This window comes from Schistocerca gregaria, unplaced genomic scaffold (genome assembly GCF_023897955.1).
Source record: "Schistocerca gregaria isolate iqSchGreg1 unplaced genomic scaffold, iqSchGreg1.2 ptg000991l, whole genome shotgun sequence".
In the NCBI taxonomy this organism is placed as follows: Eukaryota; Metazoa; Arthropoda; class Insecta; order Orthoptera; family Acrididae; genus Schistocerca; species Schistocerca gregaria.
Window position 1 is genome coordinate 13490 of NW_026062341.1, and position 19860 is coordinate 33349.

General features: G+C 53.3%; 14 non-coding genes across 14 annotated transcripts; all 14 read left to right on the forward strand.

Moving 5' to 3' along the window:
* Positions 1-792: 792 nt before the first annotated feature.
* Positions 793-911, forward strand: LOC126326427 (5S ribosomal RNA). Its single transcript, XR_007560674.1, has one exon. It is a non-coding gene; the product is annotated as a 5S ribosomal RNA (ribosomal RNA).
* A 1192-nt stretch (positions 912-2103) lies between these two features.
* On the forward strand, positions 2104-2222 carry LOC126326428 (5S ribosomal RNA). The gene has a single exon (XR_007560675.1). It is a non-coding gene; the product is annotated as a 5S ribosomal RNA (ribosomal RNA).
* A 1184-nt stretch (positions 2223-3406) lies between these two features.
* On the forward strand, positions 3407-3525 carry LOC126326430 (5S ribosomal RNA). The gene has a single exon (XR_007560676.1). It is a non-coding gene; the product is annotated as a 5S ribosomal RNA (ribosomal RNA).
* A 1192-nt stretch (positions 3526-4717) lies between these two features.
* Positions 4718-4836, forward strand: LOC126326431 (5S ribosomal RNA). The gene has a single exon (XR_007560677.1). It is a non-coding gene; the product is annotated as a 5S ribosomal RNA (ribosomal RNA).
* A 1192-nt stretch (positions 4837-6028) lies between these two features.
* LOC126326432 (5S ribosomal RNA) lies at positions 6029-6147 on the forward strand. Its single transcript, XR_007560678.1, has one exon. It is a non-coding gene; the product is annotated as a 5S ribosomal RNA (ribosomal RNA).
* Positions 6148-7339: 1192 nt separating this feature from the next.
* LOC126326433 (5S ribosomal RNA) lies at positions 7340-7458 on the forward strand. Its single transcript, XR_007560679.1, has one exon. It is a non-coding gene; the product is annotated as a 5S ribosomal RNA (ribosomal RNA).
* A 1192-nt stretch (positions 7459-8650) lies between these two features.
* On the forward strand, positions 8651-8769 carry LOC126326435 (5S ribosomal RNA). Its single transcript, XR_007560681.1, has one exon. It is a non-coding gene; the product is annotated as a 5S ribosomal RNA (ribosomal RNA).
* Positions 8770-9961: 1192 nt separating this feature from the next.
* Positions 9962-10080, forward strand: LOC126326436 (5S ribosomal RNA). The gene has a single exon (XR_007560682.1). It is a non-coding gene; the product is annotated as a 5S ribosomal RNA (ribosomal RNA).
* Positions 10081-11272: 1192 nt separating this feature from the next.
* Positions 11273-11391, forward strand: LOC126326437 (5S ribosomal RNA). Its single transcript, XR_007560683.1, has one exon. It is a non-coding gene; the product is annotated as a 5S ribosomal RNA (ribosomal RNA).
* Positions 11392-12583: 1192 nt separating this feature from the next.
* Positions 12584-12702, forward strand: LOC126326438 (5S ribosomal RNA). The gene has a single exon (XR_007560684.1). It is a non-coding gene; the product is annotated as a 5S ribosomal RNA (ribosomal RNA).
* Positions 12703-13894: 1192 nt separating this feature from the next.
* Positions 13895-14013, forward strand: LOC126326439 (5S ribosomal RNA). The gene has a single exon (XR_007560685.1). It is a non-coding gene; the product is annotated as a 5S ribosomal RNA (ribosomal RNA).
* Positions 14014-15205: 1192 nt separating this feature from the next.
* On the forward strand, positions 15206-15324 carry LOC126326440 (5S ribosomal RNA). Its single transcript, XR_007560686.1, has one exon. It is a non-coding gene; the product is annotated as a 5S ribosomal RNA (ribosomal RNA).
* Positions 15325-16516: 1192 nt separating this feature from the next.
* On the forward strand, positions 16517-16635 carry LOC126326443 (5S ribosomal RNA). The gene has a single exon (XR_007560689.1). It is a non-coding gene; the product is annotated as a 5S ribosomal RNA (ribosomal RNA).
* Positions 16636-17827: 1192 nt separating this feature from the next.
* On the forward strand, positions 17828-17946 carry LOC126326441 (5S ribosomal RNA). The gene has a single exon (XR_007560687.1). It is a non-coding gene; the product is annotated as a 5S ribosomal RNA (ribosomal RNA).
* The last annotated feature ends 1914 nt before the right edge of the window (positions 17947-19860 follow it).

Genomic DNA, 19860 nt, shown 5'->3' on the forward strand with positions numbered 1-19860 from the left:
TGCTTCTTTTCGCTACCCCTGCCAGCCCTCTCTTCCAAAGTGTCTCTAGAAATACCAAGAGTATGAAGCGACAGGAACGTTCTGAAAAACGCCAGTTCTTATAGTTTTGTAGCAGTGTTCAACTGCAAATTTGTGAACAAAAATTTATCTTTCGCCGATGGAAGAGATGGATGCTTTGTCGAATCGCCTGTCTTGTGTCCGTGTTTTCGCACCTTTCCACGGCCCGGCACGGCACGGCCGCTGCTCTAGTAGCACCGAACGGCCGCACACGGCGCCTCGGACACGCCGGCGCCAGTCTCGCAGATGTTTCTCGTGCTTGTGCTGTCATATGGACCACGACCCGAGCGGCAGCGAGCGGCAGTCGAGCAAAGTCGGGACAAGTCGGGACGGAAGGGGGAGGGGACAGGCGAGAATGCACCGCGCTAATTACGCAAATATCTGGAATCGCGGCGTGTGTCGGGCAGGTGAGAAAGCTTCCGTCGGTCCAGCAGGACACTGCCACACCCCGCGCAGTCCTCCCGCCGCCCGGCCGCGCGCAAGCCCTGCGCCGGATAACAAGAACAAGGTGCGTCTGCCGCGAGTGTCGGAGGCCGCACGCACCAAACGAATGACAGGCGGTGCAACGAGCAGCTGTGTTGTGCGTCCGACCCACGTGGCGGCGCGCCGCACTGCGCGTCGCTCTCGAGGTGGAAGGACGTGCTTTGCGTCAAATGTGCCACCGAAAAACGGCGATTGCGTGTGTTGGGAGGAGAGGCGAAGCCTTCTTCTGCTGTGCGGCTACAGTATAAGGACGCCAACGGCCATACCATGTTGAATACACCGGTTCTCGTCCGATCACCGAAGTTAAGCAACATCGGGCCCGGTTAGTACTTGGATGGGTGACCGCCTGGGAACACCGGGTGCTGTTGGCTCCCTCTCATTTTTTCCTTTTTACGTCGCTACACCGGTCAGCCCTCTTTTCATACTAACTCTCAGGTGTGACAAAGATGCTTCCTCAAGCATTTTAAACGACTGTATTAAACGTAACATATGAAACTACAGTAATAAATTAAGTTTGAGCAAGAATGCGCGAAGGAAGAGTGCTAGAACACCTTGAAAGTAACGAAACACTGCGAATCGACAGATGTGCTCTTCAAGTGCGTCAGAGCCTACTGTTTTGTAGGAGCGTTTAATTCCAAAAACTAACTAAATAAATAAATAAACAAACAAAAAACTAAAAAATCAACTGTTCTCGCCCGATCACCGACGATAAGCAACAACGTTAGTATTCGGGTCCATGACCGCCTGGGAACTCTGGCTGTCTTCATTTTTTGCTTCTTTTCGCTACCCCTGCCAGCCCTCTCTTCCAAAGTGTCTCTAGAAATACCAAGAGTATGAAGCGACAGGAACGTTCTGAAAAACGCCAGTTCTTATAGTTTTGTAGCAGTGTTCAACTGCAAATTTGTGAACAAAAATTTATCTTTCGCCGATGGAAGAGATGGATGCTTTGTCGAATCGCCTGTCTTGTGTCCGTGTTTTCGCACCTTTCCACGGCCCGGCACGGCACGGCCGCTGCTCTAGTAGCACCGAACGGCCGCACACGGCGCCTCGGACACGCCGGCGCCAGTCTCGCAGATGTTTCTCGTGCTTGTGCTGTCATATGGACCACGACCCGAGCGGCAGCGAGCGGCAGTCGAGCAAAGTCGGGACAAGTCGGGACGGAAGGGGGAGGGGACAGGCGAGAATGCACCGCGCTAATTACGCAAATATCTGGAATCGCGGCGTGTGTCGGGCAGGTGAGAAAGCTTCCGTCGGTCCAGCAGGACACTGCCACACCCCGCGCAGTCCTCCCGCCGCCCGGCCGCGCGCAAGCCCTGCGCCGGATAACAAGAACAAGGTGCGTCTGCCGCGAGTGTCGGAGGCCGCACGCACCAAACGAATGACAGGCGGTGCAACGAGCAGCTGTGTTGTGCGTCCGACCCACGTGGCGGCGCGCCGCACTGCGCGTCGCTCTCGAGGTGGAAGGACGTGCTTTGCGTCAAATGTGCCACCGAAAAACGGCGATTGCGTGTGTTGGGAGGAGAGGCGAAGCCTTCTTCTGCTGTGCGGCTACAGTATAAGGACGCCAACGGCCATACCATGTTGAATACACCGGTTCTCGTCCGATCACCGAAGTTAAGCAACATCGGGCCCGGTTAGTACTTGGATGGGTGACCGCCTGGGAACACCGGGTGCTGTTGGCTCCCTCTCATTTTTTCCTTTTTACGTCGCTACACCGGTCAGCCCTCTTTTCATACTAACTCTCAGGTGTGACAAAGATGCTTCCTCAAGCATTTTAAACGACTGTATTAAACGTAACATATGAAACTACAGTAATAAATTAAGTTTGAGCAAGAATGCGCGAAGGAAGAGTGCTAGAACACCTTGAAAGTAACGAAACACTGCGAATCGACAGATGTGCTCTTCAAGTGCGTCAGAGCCTACTGTTTTGTAGGAGCGTTTAATTCCAAAAACTAACTAAATAAATAAACAAAAAACTAAAAAATCAACTGTTCTCGCCCGATCACCGACGATAAGCAACAACGTTAGTATTCGGGTCCATGACCGCCTGGGAACTCTGGCTGTCTTCATTTTTTGCTTCTTTTCGCTACCCCTGCCAGCCCTCTCTTCCAAAGTGTCTCTAGAAATACCAAGAGTATGAAGCGACAGGAACGTTCTGAAAAACGCCAGTTCTTATAGTTTTGTAGCAGTGTTCAACTGCAAATTTGTGAACAAAAATTTATCTTTCGCCGATGGAAGAGATGGATGCTTTGTCGAATCGCCTGTCTTGTGTCCGTGTTTTCGCACCTTTCCACGGCCCGGCACGGCACGGCCGCTGCTCTAGTAGCACCGAACGGCCGCACACGGCGCCTCGGACACGCCGGCGCCAGTCTCGCAGATGTTTCTCGTGCTTGTGCTGTCATATGGACCACGACCCGAGCGGCAGCGAGCGGCAGTCGAGCAAAGTCGGGACAAGTCGGGACGGAAGGGGGAGGGGACAGGCGAGAATGCACCGCGCTAATTACGCAAATATCTGGAATCGCGGCGTGTGTCGGGCAGGTGAGAAAGCTTCCGTCGGTCCAGCAGGACACTGCCACACCCCGTGCAGTCCTCCCGCCGCCCGGCCGCGCGCAAGCCCTGCGCCGGATAACAAGAACAAGGTGCGTCTGCCGCGAGTGTCGGAGGCCGCACGCACCAAACGAATGACAGGCGGTGCAACGAGCAGCTGTGTTGTGCGTCCGACCCACGTGGCGGCGCGCCGCACTGCGCGTCGCTCTCGAGGTGGAAGGACGTGCTTTGCGTCAAATGTGCCACCGAAAAACGGCGATTGCGTGTGTTGGGAGGAGAGGCGAAGCCTTCTTCTGCTGTGCGGCTACAGTATAAGGACGCCAACGGCCATACCATGTTGAATACACCGGTTCTCGTCCGATCACCGAAGTTAAGCAACATCGGGCCCGGTTAGTACTTGGATGGGTGACCGCCTGGGAACACCGGGTGCTGTTGGCTCCCTCTCATTTTTTCCTTTTTACGTCGCTACACCGGTCAGCCCTCTTTTCATACTAACTCTCAGGTGTGACAAAGATGCTTCCTCAAGCATTTTAAACGACTGTATTAAACGTAACATATGAAACTACAGTAATAAATTAAGTTTGAGCAAGAATGCGCGAAGGAAGAGTGCTAGAACACCTTGAAAGTAACGAAACACTGCGAATCGACAGATGTGCTCTTCAAGTGCGTCAGAGCCTACTGTTTTGTAGGAGCGTTTAATTCCAAAAACTAACTAAATAAATAAATAAACAAACAAAAAACTAAAAAATCAACTGTTCTCGCCCGATCACCGACGATAAGCAACAACGTTAGTATTCGGGTCCATGACCGCCTGGGAACTCTGGCTGTCTTCATTTTTTGCTTCTTTTCGCTACCCCTGCCAGCCCTCTCTTCCAAAGTGTCTCTAGAAATACCAAGAGTATGAAGCGACAGGAACGTTCTGAAAAACGCCAGTTCTTATAGTTTTGTAGCAGTGTTCAACTGCAAATTTGTGAACAAAAATTTATCTTTCGCCGATGGAAGAGATGGATGCTTTGTCGAATCGCCTGTCTTGTGTCCGTGTTTTCGCACCTTTCCACGGCCCGGCACGGCACGGCCGCTGCTCTAGTAGCACCGAACGGCCGCACACGGCGCCTCGGACACGCCGGCGCCAGTCTCGCAGATGTTTCTCGTGCTTGTGCTGTCATATGGACCACGACCCGAGCGGCAGCGAGCGGCAGTCGAGCAAAGTCGGGACAAGTCGGGACGGAAGGGGGAGGGGACAGGCGAGAATGCACCGCGCTAATTACGCAAATATCTGGAATCGCGGCGTGTGTCGGGCAGGTGAGAAAGCTTCCGTCGGTCCAGCAGGACACTGCCACACCCCGCGCAGTCCTCCCGCCGCCCGGCCGCGCGCAAGCCCTGCGCCGGATAACAAGAACAAGGTGCGTCTGCCGCGAGTGTCGGAGGCCGCACGCACCAAACGAATGACAGGCGGTGCAACGAGCAGCTGTGTTGTGCGTCCGACCCACGTGGCGGCGCGCCGCACTGCGCGTCGCTCTCGAGGTGGAAGGACGTGCTTTGCGTCAAATGTGCCACCGAAAAACGGCGATTGCGTGTGTTGGGAGGAGAGGCGAAGCCTTCTTCTGCTGTGCGGCTACAGTATAAGGACGCCAACGGCCATACCATGTTGAATACACCGGTTCTCGTCCGATCACCGAAGTTAAGCAACATCGGGCCCGGTTAGTACTTGGATGGGTGACCGCCTGGGAACACCGGGTGCTGTTGGCTCCCTCTCATTTTTTCCTTTTTACGTCGCTACACCGGTCAGCCCTCTTTTCATACTAACTCTCAGGTGTGACAAAGATGCTTCCTCAAGCATTTTAAACGACTGTATTAAACGTAACATATGAAACTACAGTAATAAATTAAGTTTGAGCAAGAATGCGCGAAGGAAGAGTGCTAGAACACCTTGAAAGTAACGAAACACTGCGAATCGACAGATGTGCTCTTCAAGTGCGTCAGAGCCTACTGTTTTGTAGGAGCGTTTAATTCCAAAAACTAACTAAATAAATAAATAAACAAACAAAAAACTAAAAAATCAACTGTTCTCGCCCGATCACCGACGATAAGCAACAACGTTAGTATTCGGGTCCATGACCGCCTGGGAACTCTGGCTGTCTTCATTTTTTGCTTCTTTTCGCTACCCCTGCCAGCCCTCTCTTCCAAAGTGTCTCTAGAAATACCAAGAGTATGAAGCGACAGGAACGTTCTGAAAAACGCCAGTTCTTATAGTTTTGTAGCAGTGTTCAACTGCAAATTTGTGAACAAAAATTTATCTTTCGCCGATGGAAGAGATGGATGCTTTGTCGAATCGCCTGTCTTGTGTCCGTGTTTTCGCACCTTTCCACGGCCCGGCACGGCACGGCCGCTGCTCTAGTAGCACCGAACGGCCGCACACGGCGCCTCGGACACGCCGGCGCCAGTCTCGCAGATGTTTCTCGTGCTTGTGCTGTCATATGGACCACGACCCGAGCGGCAGCGAGCGGCAGTCGAGCAAAGTCGGGACAAGTCGGGACGGAAGGGGGAGGGGACAGGCGAGAATGCACCGCGCTAATTACGCAAATATCTGGAATCGCGGCGTGTGTCGGGCAGGTGAGAAAGCTTCCGTCGGTCCAGCAGGACACTGCCACACCCCGCGCAGTCCTCCCGCCGCCCGGCCGCGCGCAAGCCCTGCGCCGGATAACAAGAACAAGGTGCGTCTGCCGCGAGTGTCGGAGGCCGCACGCACCAAACGAATGACAGGCGGTGCAACGAGCAGCTGTGTTGTGCGTCCGACCCACGTGGCGGCGCGCCGCACTGCGCGTCGCTCTCGAGGTGGAAGGACGTGCTTTGCGTCAAATGTGCCACCGAAAAACGGCGATTGCGTGTGTTGGGAGGAGAGGCGAAGCCTTCTTCTGCTGTGCGGCTACAGTATAAGGACGCCAACGGCCATACCATGTTGAATACACCGGTTCTCGTCCGATCACCGAAGTTAAGCAACATCGGGCCCGGTTAGTACTTGGATGGGTGACCGCCTGGGAACACCGGGTGCTGTTGGCTCCCTCTCATTTTTTCCTTTTTACGTCGCTACACCGGTCAGCCCTCTTTTCATACTAACTCTCAGGTGTGACAAAGATGCTTCCTCAAGCATTTTAAACGACTGTATTAAACGTAACATATGAAACTACAGTAATAAATTAAGTTTGAGCAAGAATGCGCGAAGGAAGAGTGCTAGAACACCTTGAAAGTAACGAAACACTGCGAATCGACAGATGTGCTCTTCAAGTGCGTCAGAGCCTACTGTTTTGTAGGAGCGTTTAATTCCAAAAACTAACTAAATAAATAAATAAACAAACAAAAAACTAAAAAATCAACTGTTCTCGCCCGATCACCGACGATAAGCAACAACGTTAGTATTCGGGTCCATGACCGCCTGGGAACTCTGGCTGTCTTCATTTTTTGCTTCTTTTCGCTACCCCTGCCAGCCCTCTCTTCCAAAGTGTCTCTAGAAATACCAAGAGTATGAAGCGACAGGAACGTTCTGAAAAACGCCAGTTCTTATAGTTTTGTAGCAGTGTTCAACTGCAAATTTGTGAACAAAAATTTATCTTTCGCCGATGGAAGAGATGGATGCTTTGTCGAATCGCCTGTCTTGTGTCCGTGTTTTCGCACCTTTCCACGGCCCGGCACGGCACGGCCGCTGCTCTAGTAGCACCGAACGGCCGCACACGGCGCCTCGGACACGCCGGCGCCAGTCTCGCAGATGTTTCTCGTGCTTGTGCTGTCATATGGACCACGACCCGAGCGGCAGCGAGCGGCAGTCGAGCAAAGTCGGGACAAGTCGGGACGGAAGGGGGAGGGGACAGGCGAGAATGCACCGCGCTAATTACGCAAATATCTGGAATCGCGGCGTGTGTCGGGCAGGTGAGAAAGCTTCCGTCGGTCCAGCAGGACACTGCCACACCCCGTGCAGTCCTCCCGCCGCCCGGCCGCGCGCAAGCCCTGCGCCGGATAACAAGAACAAGGTGCGTCTGCCGCGAGTGTCGGAGGCCGCACGCACCAAACGAATGACAGGCGGTGCAACGAGCAGCTGTGTTGTGCGTCCGACCCACGTGGCGGCGCGCCGCACTGCGCGTCGCTCTCGAGGTGGAAGGACGTGCTTTGCGTCAAATGTGCCACCGAAAAACGGCGATTGCGTGTGTTGGGAGGAGAGGCGAAGCCTTCTTCTGCTGTGCGGCTACAGTATAAGGACGCCAACGGCCATACCATGTTGAATACACCGGTTCTCGTCCGATCACCGAAGTTAAGCAACATCGGGCCCGGTTAGTACTTGGATGGGTGACCGCCTGGGAACACCGGGTGCTGTTGGCTCCCTCTCATTTTTTCCTTTTTACGTCGCTACACCGGTCAGCCCTCTTTTCATACTAACTCTCAGGTGTGACAAAGATGCTTCCTCAAGCATTTTAAACGACTGTATTAAACGTAACATATGAAACTACAGTAATAAATTAAGTTTGAGCAAGAATGCGCGAAGGAAGAGTGCTAGAACACCTTGAAAGTAACGAAACACTGCGAATCGACAGATGTGCTCTTCAAGTGCGTCAGAGCCTACTGTTTTGTAGGAGCGTTTAATTCCAAAAACTAACTAAATAAATAAATAAACAAACAAAAAACTAAAAAATCAACTGTTCTCGCCCGATCACCGACGATAAGCAACAACGTTAGTATTCGGGTCCATGACCGCCTGGGAACTCTGGCTGTCTTCATTTTTTGCTTCTTTTCGCTACCCCTGCCAGCCCTCTCTTCCAAAGTGTCTCTAGAAATACCAAGAGTATGAAGCGACAGGAACGTTCTGAAAAACGCCAGTTCTTATAGTTTTGTAGCAGTGTTCAACTGCAAATTTGTGAACAAAAATTTATCTTTCGCCGATGGAAGAGATGGATGCTTTGTCGAATCGCCTGTCTTGTGTCCGTGTTTTCGCACCTTTCCACGGCCCGGCACGGCACGGCCGCTGCTCTAGTAGCACCGAACGGCCGCACACGGCGCCTCGGACACGCCGGCGCCAGTCTCGCAGATGTTTCTCGTGCTTGTGCTGTCATATGGACCACGACCCGAGCGGCAGCGAGCGGCAGTCGAGCAAAGTCGGGACAAGTCGGGACGGAAGGGGGAGGGGACAGGCGAGAATGCACCGCGCTAATTACGCAAATATCTGGAATCGCGGCGTGTGTCGGGCAGGTGAGAAAGCTTCCGTCGGTCCAGCAGGACACTGCCACACCCCGCGCAGTCCTCCCGCCGCCCGGCCGCGCGCAAGCCCTGCGCCGGATAACAAGAACAAGGTGCGTCTGCCGCGAGTGTCGGAGGCCGCACGCACCAAACGAATGACAGGCGGTGCAACGAGCAGCTGTGTTGTGCGTCCGACCCACGTGGCGGCGCGCCGCACTGCGCGTCGCTCTCGAGGTGGAAGGACGTGCTTTGCGTCAAATGTGCCACCGAAAAACGGCGATTGCGTGTGTTGGGAGGAGAGGCGAAGCCTTCTTCTGCTGTGCGGCTACAGTATAAGGACGCCAACGGCCATACCATGTTGAATACACCGGTTCTCGTCCGATCACCGAAGTTAAGCAACATCGGGCCCGGTTAGTACTTGGATGGGTGACCGCCTGGGAACACCGGGTGCTGTTGGCTCCCTCTCATTTTTTCCTTTTTACGTCGCTACACCGGTCAGCCCTCTTTTCATACTAACTCTCAGGTGTGACAAAGATGCTTCCTCAAGCATTTTAAACGACTGTATTAAACGTAACATATGAAACTACAGTAATAAATTAAGTTTGAGCAAGAATGCGCGAAGGAAGAGTGCTAGAACACCTTGAAAGTAACGAAACACTGCGAATCGACAGATGTGCTCTTCAAGTGCGTCAGAGCCTACTGTTTTGTAGGAGCGTTTAATTCCAAAAACTAACTAAATAAATAAATAAACAAACAAAAAACTAAAAAATCAACTGTTCTCGCCCGATCACCGACGATAAGCAACAACGTTAGTATTCGGGTCCATGACCGCCTGGGAACTCTGGCTGTCTTCATTTTTTGCTTCTTTTCGCTACCCCTGCCAGCCCTCTCTTCCAAAGTGTCTCTAGAAATACCAAGAGTATGAAGCGACAGGAACGTTCTGAAAAACGCCAGTTCTTATAGTTTTGTAGCAGTGTTCAACTGCAAATTTGTGAACAAAAATTTATCTTTCGCCGATGGAAGAGATGGATGCTTTGTCGAATCGCCTGTCTTGTGTCCGTGTTTTCGCACCTTTCCACGGCCCGGCACGGCACGGCCGCTGCTCTAGTAGCACCGAACGGCCGCACACGGCGCCTCGGACACGCCGGCGCCAGTCTCGCAGATGTTTCTCGTGCTTGTGCTGTCATATGGACCACGACCCGAGCGGCAGCGAGCGGCAGTCGAGCAAAGTCGGGACAAGTCGGGACGGAAGGGGGAGGGGACAGGCGAGAATGCACCGCGCTAATTACGCAAATATCTGGAATCGCGGCGTGTGTCGGGCAGGTGAGAAAGCTTCCGTCGGTCCAGCAGGACACTGCCACACCCCGCGCAGTCCTCCCGCCGCCCGGCCGCGCGCAAGCCCTGCGCCGGATAACAAGAACAAGGTGCGTCTGCCGCGAGTGTCGGAGGCCGCACGCACCAAACGAATGACAGGCGGTGCAACGAGCAGCTGTGTTGTGCGTCCGACCCACGTGGCGGCGCGCCGCACTGCGCGTCGCTCTCGAGGTGGAAGGACGTGCTTTGCGTCAAATGTGCCACCGAAAAACGGCGATTGCGTGTGTTGGGAGGAGAGGCGAAGCCTTCTTCTGCTGTGCGGCTACAGTATAAGGACGCCAACGGCCATACCATGTTGAATACACCGGTTCTCGTCCGATCACCGAAGTTAAGCAACATCGGGCCCGGTTAGTACTTGGATGGGTGACCGCCTGGGAACACCGGGTGCTGTTGGCTCCCTCTCATTTTTTCCTTTTTACGTCGCTACACCGGTCAGCCCTCTTTTCATACTAACTCTCAGGTGTGACAAAGATGCTTCCTCAAGCATTTTAAACGACTGTATTAAACGTAACATATGAAACTACAGTAATAAATTAAGTTTGAGCAAGAATGCGCGAAGGAAGAGTGCTAGAACACCTTGAAAGTAACGAAACACTGCGAATCGACAGATGTGCTCTTCAAGTGCGTCAGAGCCTACTGTTTTGTAGGAGCGTTTAATTCCAAAAACTAACTAAATAAATAAATAAACAAACAAAAAACTAAAAAATCAACTGTTCTCGCCCGATCACCGACGATAAGCAACAACGTTAGTATTCGGGTCCATGACCGCCTGGGAACTCTGGCTGTCTTCATTTTTTGCTTCTTTTCGCTACCCCTGCCAGCCCTCTCTTCCAAAGTGTCTCTAGAAATACCAAGAGTATGAAGCGACAGGAACGTTCTGAAAAACGCCAGTTCTTATAGTTTTGTAGCAGTGTTCAACTGCAAATTTGTGAACAAAAATTTATCTTTCGCCGATGGAAGAGATGGATGCTTTGTCGAATCGCCTGTCTTGTGTCCGTGTTTTCGCACCTTTCCACGGCCCGGCACGGCACGGCCGCTGCTCTAGTAGCACCGAACGGCCGCACACGGCGCCTCGGACACGCCGGCGCCAGTCTCGCAGATGTTTCTCGTGCTTGTGCTGTCATATGGACCACGACCCGAGCGGCAGCGAGCGGCAGTCGAGCAAAGTCGGGACAAGTCGGGACGGAAGGGGGAGGGGACAGGCGAGAATGCACCGCGCTAATTACGCAAATATCTGGAATCGCGGCGTGTGTCGGGCAGGTGAGAAAGCTTCCGTCGGTCCAGCAGGACACTGCCACACCCCGCGCAGTCCTCCCGCCGCCCGGCCGCGCGCAAGCCCTGCGCCGGATAACAAGAACAAGGTGCGTCTGCCGCGAGTGTCGGAGGCCGCACGCACCAAACGAATGACAGGCGGTGCAACGAGCAGCTGTGTTGTGCGTCCGACCCACGTGGCGGCGCGCCGCACTGCGCGTCGCTCTCGAGGTGGAAGGACGTGCTTTGCGTCAAATGTGCCACCGAAAAACGGCGATTGCGTGTGTTGGGAGGAGAGGCGAAGCCTTCTTCTGCTGTGCGGCTACAGTATAAGGACGCCAACGGCCATACCATGTTGAATACACCGGTTCTCGTCCGATCACCGAAGTTAAGCAACATCGGGCCCGGTTAGTACTTGGATGGGTGACCGCCTGGGAACACCGGGTGCTGTTGGCTCCCTCTCATTTTTTCCTTTTTACGTCGCTACACCGGTCAGCCCTCTTTTCATACTAACTCTCAGGTGTGACAAAGATGCTTCCTCAAGCATTTTAAACGACTGTATTAAACGTAACATATGAAACTACAGTAATAAATTAAGTTTGAGCAAGAATGCGCGAAGGAAGAGTGCTAGAACACCTTGAAAGTAACGAAACACTGCGAATCGACAGATGTGCTCTTCAAGTGCGTCAGAGCCTACTGTTTTGTAGGAGCGTTTAATTCCAAAAACTAACTAAATAAATAAATAAACAAACAAAAAACTAAAAAATCAACTGTTCTCGCCCGATCACCGACGATAAGCAACAACGTTAGTATTCGGGTCCATGACCGCCTGGGAACTCTGGCTGTCTTCATTTTTTGCTTCTTTTCGCTACCCCTGCCAGCCCTCTCTTCCAAAGTGTCTCTAGAAATACCAAGAGTATGAAGCGACAGGAACGTTCTGAAAAACGCCAGTTCTTATAGTTTTGTAGCAGTGTTCAACTGCAAATTTGTGAACAAAAATTTATCTTTCGCCGATGGAAGAGATGGATGCTTTGTCGAATCGCCTGTCTTGTGTCCGTGTTTTCGCACCTTTCCACGGCCCGGCACGGCACGGCCGCTGCTCTAGTAGCACCGAACGGCCGCACACGGCGCCTCGGACACGCCGGCGCCAGTCTCGCAGATGTTTCTCGTGCTTGTGCTGTCATATGGACCACGACCCGAGCGGCAGCGAGCGGCAGTCGAGCAAAGTCGGGACAAGTCGGGACGGAAGGGGGAGGGGACAGGCGAGAATGCACCGCGCTAATTACGCAAATATCTGGAATCGCGGCGTGTGTCGGGCAGGTGAGAAAGCTTCCGTCGGTCCAGCAGGACACTGCCACACCCCGCGCAGTCCTCCCGCCGCCCGGCCGCGCGCAAGCCCTGCGCCGGATAACAAGAACAAGGTGCGTCTGCCGCGAGTGTCGGAGGCCGCACGCACCAAACGAATGACAGGCGGTGCAACGAGCAGCTGTGTTGTGCGTCCGACCCACGTGGCGGCGCGCCGCACTGCGCGTCGCTCTCGAGGTGGAAGGACGTGCTTTGCGTCAAATGTGCCACCGAAAAACGGCGATTGCGTGTGTTGGGAGGAGAGGCGAAGCCTTCTTCTGCTGTGCGGCTACAGTATAAGGACGCCAACGGCCATACCATGTTGAATACACCGGTTCTCGTCCGATCACCGAAGTTAAGCAACATCGGGCCCGGTTAGTACTTGGATGGGTGACCGCCTGGGAACACCGGGTGCTGTTGGCTCCCTCTCATTTTTTCCTTTTTACGTCGCTACACCGGTCAGCCCTCTTTTCATACTAACTCTCAGGTGTGACAAAGATGCTTCCTCAAGCATTTTAAACGACTGTATTAAACGTAACATATGAAACTACAGTAATAAATTAAGTTTGAGCAAGAATGCGCGAAGGAAGAGTGCTAGAACACCTTGAAAGTAACGAAACACTGCGAATCGACAGATGTGCTCTTCAAGTGCGTCAGAGCCTACTGTTTTGTAGGAGCGTTTAATTCCAAAAACTAACTAAATAAATAAATAAACAAACAAAAAACTAAAAAATCAACTGTTCTCGCCCGATCACCGACGATAAGCAACAACGTTAGTATTCGGGTCCATGACCGCCTGGGAACTCTGGCTGTCTTCATTTTTTGCTTCTTTTCGCTACCCCTGCCAGCCCTCTCTTCCAAAGTGTCTCTAGAAATACCAAGAGTATGAAGCGACAGGAACGTTCTGAAAAACGCCAGTTCTTATAGTTTTGTAGCAGTGTTCAACTGCAAATTTGTGAACAAAAATTTATCTTTCGCCGATGGAAGAGATGGATGCTTTGTCGAATCGCCTGTCTTGTGTCCGTGTTTTCGCACCTTTCCACGGCCCGGCACGGCACGGCCGCTGCTCTAGTAGCACCGAACGGCCGCACACGGCGCCTCGGACACGCCGGCGCCAGTCTCGCAGATGTTTCTCGTGCTTGTGCTGTCATATGGACCACGACCCGAGCGGCAGCGAGCGGCAGTCGAGCAAAGTCGGGACAAGTCGGGACGGAAGGGGGAGGGGACAGGCGAGAATGCACCGCGCTAATTACGCAAATATCTGGAATCGCGGCGTGTGTCGGGCAGGTGAGAAAGCTTCCGTCGGTCCAGCAGGACACTGCCACACCCCGCGCAGTCCTCCCGCCGCCCGGCCGCGCGCAAGCCCTGCGCCGGATAACAAGAACAAGGTGCGTCTGCCGCGAGTGTCGGAGGCCGCACGCACCAAACGAATGACAGGCGGTGCAACGAGCAGCTGTGTTGTGCGTCCGACCCACGTGGCGGCGCGCCGCACTGCGCGTCGCTCTCGAGGTGGAAGGACGTGCTTTGCGTCAAATGTGCCACCGAAAAACGGCGATTGCGTGTGTTGGGAGGAGAGGCGAAGCCTTCTTCTGCTGTGCGGCTACAGTATAAGGACGCCAACGGCCATACCATGTTGAATACACCGGTTCTCGTCCGATCACCGAAGTTAAGCAACATCGGGCCCGGTTAGTACTTGGATGGGTGACCGCCTGGGAACACCGGGTGCTGTTGGCTCCCTCTCATTTTTTCCTTTTTACGTCGCTACACCGGTCAGCCCTCTTTTCATACTAACTCTCAGGTGTGACAAAGATGCTTCCTCAAGCATTTTAAACGACTGTATTAAACGTAACATATGAAACTACAGTAATAAATTAAGTTTGAGCAAGAATGCGCGAAGGAAGAGTGCTAGAACACCTTGAAAGTAACGAAACACTGCGAATCGACAGATGTGCTCTTCAAGTGCGTCAGAGCCTACTGTTTTGTAGGAGCGTTTAATTCCAAAAACTAACTAAATAAATAAATAAACAAACAAAAAACTAAAAAATCAACTGTTCTCGCCCGATCACCGACGATAAGCAACAACGTTAGTATTCGGGTCCATGACCGCCTGGGAACTCTGGCTGTCTTCATTTTTTGCTTCTTTTCGCTACCCCTGCCAGCCCTCTCTTCCAAAGTGTCTCTAGAAATACCAAGAGTATGAAGCGACAGGAACGTTCTGAAAAACGCCAGTTCTTATAGTTTTGTAGCAGTGTTCAACTGCAAATTTGTGAACAAAAATTTATCTTTCGCCGATGGAAGAGATGGATGCTTTGTCGAATCGCCTGTCTTGTGTCCGTGTTTTCGCACCTTTCCACGGCCCGGCACGGCACGGCCGCTGCTCTAGTAGCACCGAACGGCCGCACACGGCGCCTCGGACACGCCGGCGCCAGTCTCGCAGATGTTTCTCGTGCTTGTGCTGTCATATGGACCACGACCCGAGCGGCAGCGAGCGGCAGTCGAGCAAAGTCGGGACAAGTCGGGACGGAAGGGGGAGGGGACAGGCGAGAATGCACCGCGCTAATTACGCAAATATCTGGAATCGCGGCGTGTGTCGGGCAGGTGAGAAAGCTTCCGTCGGTCCAGCAGGACACTGCCACACCCCGCGCAGTCCTCCCGCCGCCCGGCCGCGCGCAAGCCCTGCGCCGGATAACAAGAACAAGGTGCGTCTGCCGCGAGTGTCGGAGGCCGCACGCACCAAACGAATGACAGGCGGTGCAACGAGCAGCTGTGTTGTGCGTCCGACCCACGTGGCGGCGCGCCGCACTGCGCGTCGCTCTCGAGGTGGAAGGACGTGCTTTGCGTCAAATGTGCCACCGAAAAACGGCGATTGCGTGTGTTGGGAGGAGAGGCGAAGCCTTCTTCTGCTGTGCGGCTACAGTATAAGGACGCCAACGGCCATACCATGTTGAATACACCGGTTCTCGTCCGATCACCGAAGTTAAGCAACATCGGGCCCGGTTAGTACTTGGATGGGTGACCGCCTGGGAACACCGGGTGCTGTTGGCTCCCTCTCATTTTTTCCTTTTTACGTCGCTACACCGGTCAGCCCTCTTTTCATACTAACTCTCAGGTGTGACAAAGATGCTTCCTCAAGCATTTTAAACGACTGTATTAAACGTAACATATGAAACTACAGTAATAAATTAAGTTTGAGCAAGAATGCGCGAAGGAAGAGTGCTAGAACACCTTGAAAGTAACGAAACACTGCGAATCGACAGATGTGCTCTTCAAGTGCGTCAGAGCCTACTGTTTTGTAGGAGCGTTTAATTCCAAAAACTAACTAAATAAATAAATAAACAAACAAAAAACTAAAAAATCAACTGTTCTCGCCCGATCACCGACGATAAGCAACAACGTTAGTATTCGGGTCCATGACCGCCTGGGAACTCTGGCTGTCTTCATTTTTTGCTTCTTTTCGCTACCCCTGCCAGCCCTCTCTTCCAAAGTGTCTCTAGAAATACCAAGAGTATGAAGCGACAGGAACGTTCTGAAAAACGCCAGTTCTTATAGTTTTGTAGCAGTGTTCAACTGCAAATTTGTGAACAAAAATTTATCTTTCGCCGATGGAAGAGATGGATGCTTTGTCGAATCGCCTGTCTTGTGTCCGTGTTTTCGCACCTTTCCACGGCCCGGCACGGCACGGCCGCTGCTCTAGTAGCACCGAACGGCCGCACACGGCGCCTCGGACACGCCGGCGCCAGTCTCGCAGATGTTTCTCGTGCTTGTGCTGTCATATGGACCACGACCCGAGCGGCAGCGAGCGGCAGTCGAGCAAAGTCGGGACAAGTCGGGACGGAAGGGGGAGGGGACAGGCGAGAATGCACCGCGCTAATTACGCAAATATCTGGAATCGCGGCGTGTGTCGGGCAGGTGAGAAAGCTTCCGTCGGTCCAGCAGGACACTGCCACACCCCGCGCAGTCCTCCCGCCGCCCGGCCGCGCGCAAGCCCTGCGCCGGATAACAAGAACAAGGTGCGTCTGCCGCGAGTGTCGGAGGCCGCACGCACCAAACGAATGACAGGCGGTGCAACGAGCAGCTGTGTTGTGCGTCCGACCCACGTGGCGGCGCGCCGCACTGCGCGTCGCTCTCGAGGTGGAAGGACGTGCTTTGCGTCAAATGTGCCACCGAAAAACGGCGATTGCGTGTGTTGGGAGGAGAGGCGAAGCCTTCTTCTGCTGTGCGGCTACAGTATAAGGACGCCAACGGCCATACCATGTTGAATACACCGGTTCTCGTCCGATCACCGTAGTTAAGCAACATCGGGCCCGGTTAGTACTTGGATGGGTGACCGCCTGGGAACACCGGGTGCTGTTGGCTCCCTCTCATTTTTTCCTTTTTACGTCGCTACACCGGTCAGCCCTCTTTTCATACTAACTCTCAGGTGTGACAAAGATGCTTCCTCAAGCATTTTAAACGACTGTATTAAACGTAACATATGAAACTACAGTAATAAATTAAGTTTGAGCAAGAATGCGCGAAGGAAGAGTGCTAGAACACCTTGAAAGTAACGAAACACTGCGAATCGACAGATGTGCTCTTCAAGTGCGTCAGAGCCTACTGTTTTGTAGGAGCGTTTAATTCCAAAAACTAACTAAATAAATAAATAAACAAACAAAAAACTAAAAAATCAACTGTTCTCGCCCGATCACCGACGATAAGCAACAACGTTAGTATTCGGGTCCATGACCGCCTGGGAACTCTGGCTGTCTTCATTTTTTGCTTCTTTTCGCTACCCCTGCCAGCCCTCTCTTCCAAAGTGTCTCTAGAAATACCAAGAGTATGAAGCGACAGGAACGTTCTGAAAAACGCCAGTTCTTATAGTTTTGTAGCAGTGTTCAACTGCAAATTTGTGAACAAAAATTTATCTTTCGCCGATGGAAGAGATGGATGCTTTGTCGAATCGCCTGTCTTGTGTCCGTGTTTTCGCACCTTTCCACGGCCCGGCACGGCACGGCCGCTGCTCTAGTAGCACCGAACGGCCGCACACGGCGCCTCGGACACGCCGGCGCCAGTCTCGCAGATGTTTCTCGTGCTTGTGCTGTCATATGGACCACGACCCGAGCGGCAGCGAGCGGCAGTCGAGCAAAGTCGGGACAAGTCGGGACGGAAGGGGGAGGGGACAGGCGAGAATGCACCGCGCTAATTACGCAAATATCTGGAATCGCGGCGTGTGTCGGGCAGGTGAGAAAGCTTCCGTCGGTCCAGCAGGACACTGCCACACCCCGCGCAGTCCTCCCGCCGCCCGGCCGCGCGCAAGCCCTGCGCCGGATAACAAGAACAAGGTGCGTCTGCCGCGAGTGTCGGAGGCCGCACGCACCAAACGAATGACAGGCGGTGCAACGAGCAGCTGTGTTGTGCGTCCGACCCACGTGGCGGCGCGCCGCACTGCGCGTCGCTCTCGAGGTGGAAGGACGTGCTTTGCGTCAAATGTGCCACCGAAAAACGGCGATTGCGTGTGTTGGGAGGAGAGGCGAAGCCTTCTTCTGCTGTGCGGCTACAGTATAAGGACGCCAACGGCCATACCATGTTGAATACACCGGTTCTCGTCCGATCACCGAAGTTAAGCAACATCGGGCCCGGTTAGTACTTGGATGGGTGACCGCCTGGGAACACCGGGTGCTGTTGGCTCCCTCTCATTTTTTCCTTTTTACGTCGCTACACCGGTCAGCCCTCTTTTCATACTAACTCTCAGGTGTGACAAAGATGCTTCCTCAAGCATTTTAAACGACTGTATTAAACGTAACATATGAAACTACAGTAATAAATTAAGTTTGAGCAAGAATGCGCGAAGGAAGAGTGCTAGAACACCTTGAAAGTAACGAAACACTGCGAATCGACAGATGTGCTCTTCAAGTGCGTCAGAGCCTACTGTTTTGTAGGAGCGTTTAATTCCAAAAACTAACTAAATAAATAAATAAACAAACAAAAAACTAAAAAATCAACTGTTCTCGCCCGATCACCGACGATAAGCAACAACGTTAGTATTCGGGTCCATGACCGCCTGGGAACTCTGGCTGTCTTCATTTTTTGCTTCTTTTCGCTACCCCTGCCAGCCCTCTCTTCCAAAGTGTCTCTAGAAATACCAAGAGATGTCCGTAGGATGCTCCACATCAGACCCCCTACCTGAGATCTGCCGGTTTTGACACCGACAGGCGGCCCAACCAAGGCGGCAGCCGTCCTCCAGCCCACGTCATCGCAATCCTCGTCGTTAGCTGCCTAGATCTGATGGAGCCGCCGCCGCCACTAGCCACCCCGCCTCCCCAACGCGCCAGCACGCCCCACCAGCAAGTCCGCGCAACTACCACTGCTCCGCCACACAACCACGCCCGCAGCACGGCCGGCTGCGTCGCCTCCGCGCTGCGCCGCGCCCCTCACCAGCTCGATGCATCCCACGTCGCAGAGCACCATGGGAGGATGGAAAATGCCTCCCCCCGCCACCGCGCCCTCTGGCGGAGGCGAGGAGGAGGGGAGGCGGGGAATAGGCGCTGGCGGGCGGCGGCTAGGGTTATGCTCTGCCGTCCGCGGGAGCGGCTCGAGCGAACAGGAGGATTTTTCGAGGCAACTGCCCGTCCTCGATCTCTCTTGACGTTTAACGAATCCTCCGTCGAGACTTGCCTGTGCTAGTCGGTGTGTGGCAAGGCGGTTTGTTTCGTAGGCATTTTCTTTTTCTTAAGATGGTTGCATTTTTCTATAAGTTTGATATTTTTTGTTGGGGAACATAGTATTTCAACAAAAATTCCTACGATCACGCAAGATCTATCTAGGAGAAGCATAGCAACGAGCGGGGAGAGTGTGTCCACGTACCCTCGTAGACCGAAAGCGGAAGAGTTAAGTAACGCGGTTGATGTAGTCGAACGTCTTCGCGATCCAACCGATCCAAGTACCGAACGCACGGCACCTCCGTGATCTGCACACGTTTAGCTCGGTGACGTCCCTCGAACTCTTGATCCAGTTGAGTCCGAGAGAGAGTTTCGTTAGCACGACGGCGTGGTGACGGTGATGATGAAGTTACCGGCGCAGGGCTTCGCCTAAGCACTACGACGATATGACCGAGGTGTGTAACTTTGGATGGGGCACCGCACACGGCTAAATCAATCAACTTGTGTGTCTATGGGGTGCCCCCTGGCCACGTATATAAAGGAGGGGAGGGAAGAGGTGGCCGGACCTAGGGGCGCACCAGGTGTGGGGAATCTTACTAGGACTCCCCGGTCCAAGTAGGATTCCCCTCCTCTTTCCTATTCCTAGTAGGAGAAGGAAGGGAAGGGAGAAGGGGGAAGAAGGAAAGAGCGGGGCGCCGCCCCCTCCTAGTCCAATTCGGACCAGCCCATGGGGGGCGCAGCCACCCCTTGAGGCCCTCCTCTCCTTTCCACTAAAGCCCATTAAGGCCCATTACTTCCCCGGCGAATTCCCGTAACTCTCCGGTACTCCAAAAATACCCGAATCACTCAGAACCTTTCTGATGTCCGAATATAGCCTTCCAATATATCGATCTTTACGTCTCAACCATTTCGAGACTCCTCGTCATAACACGCGATCTAGTGT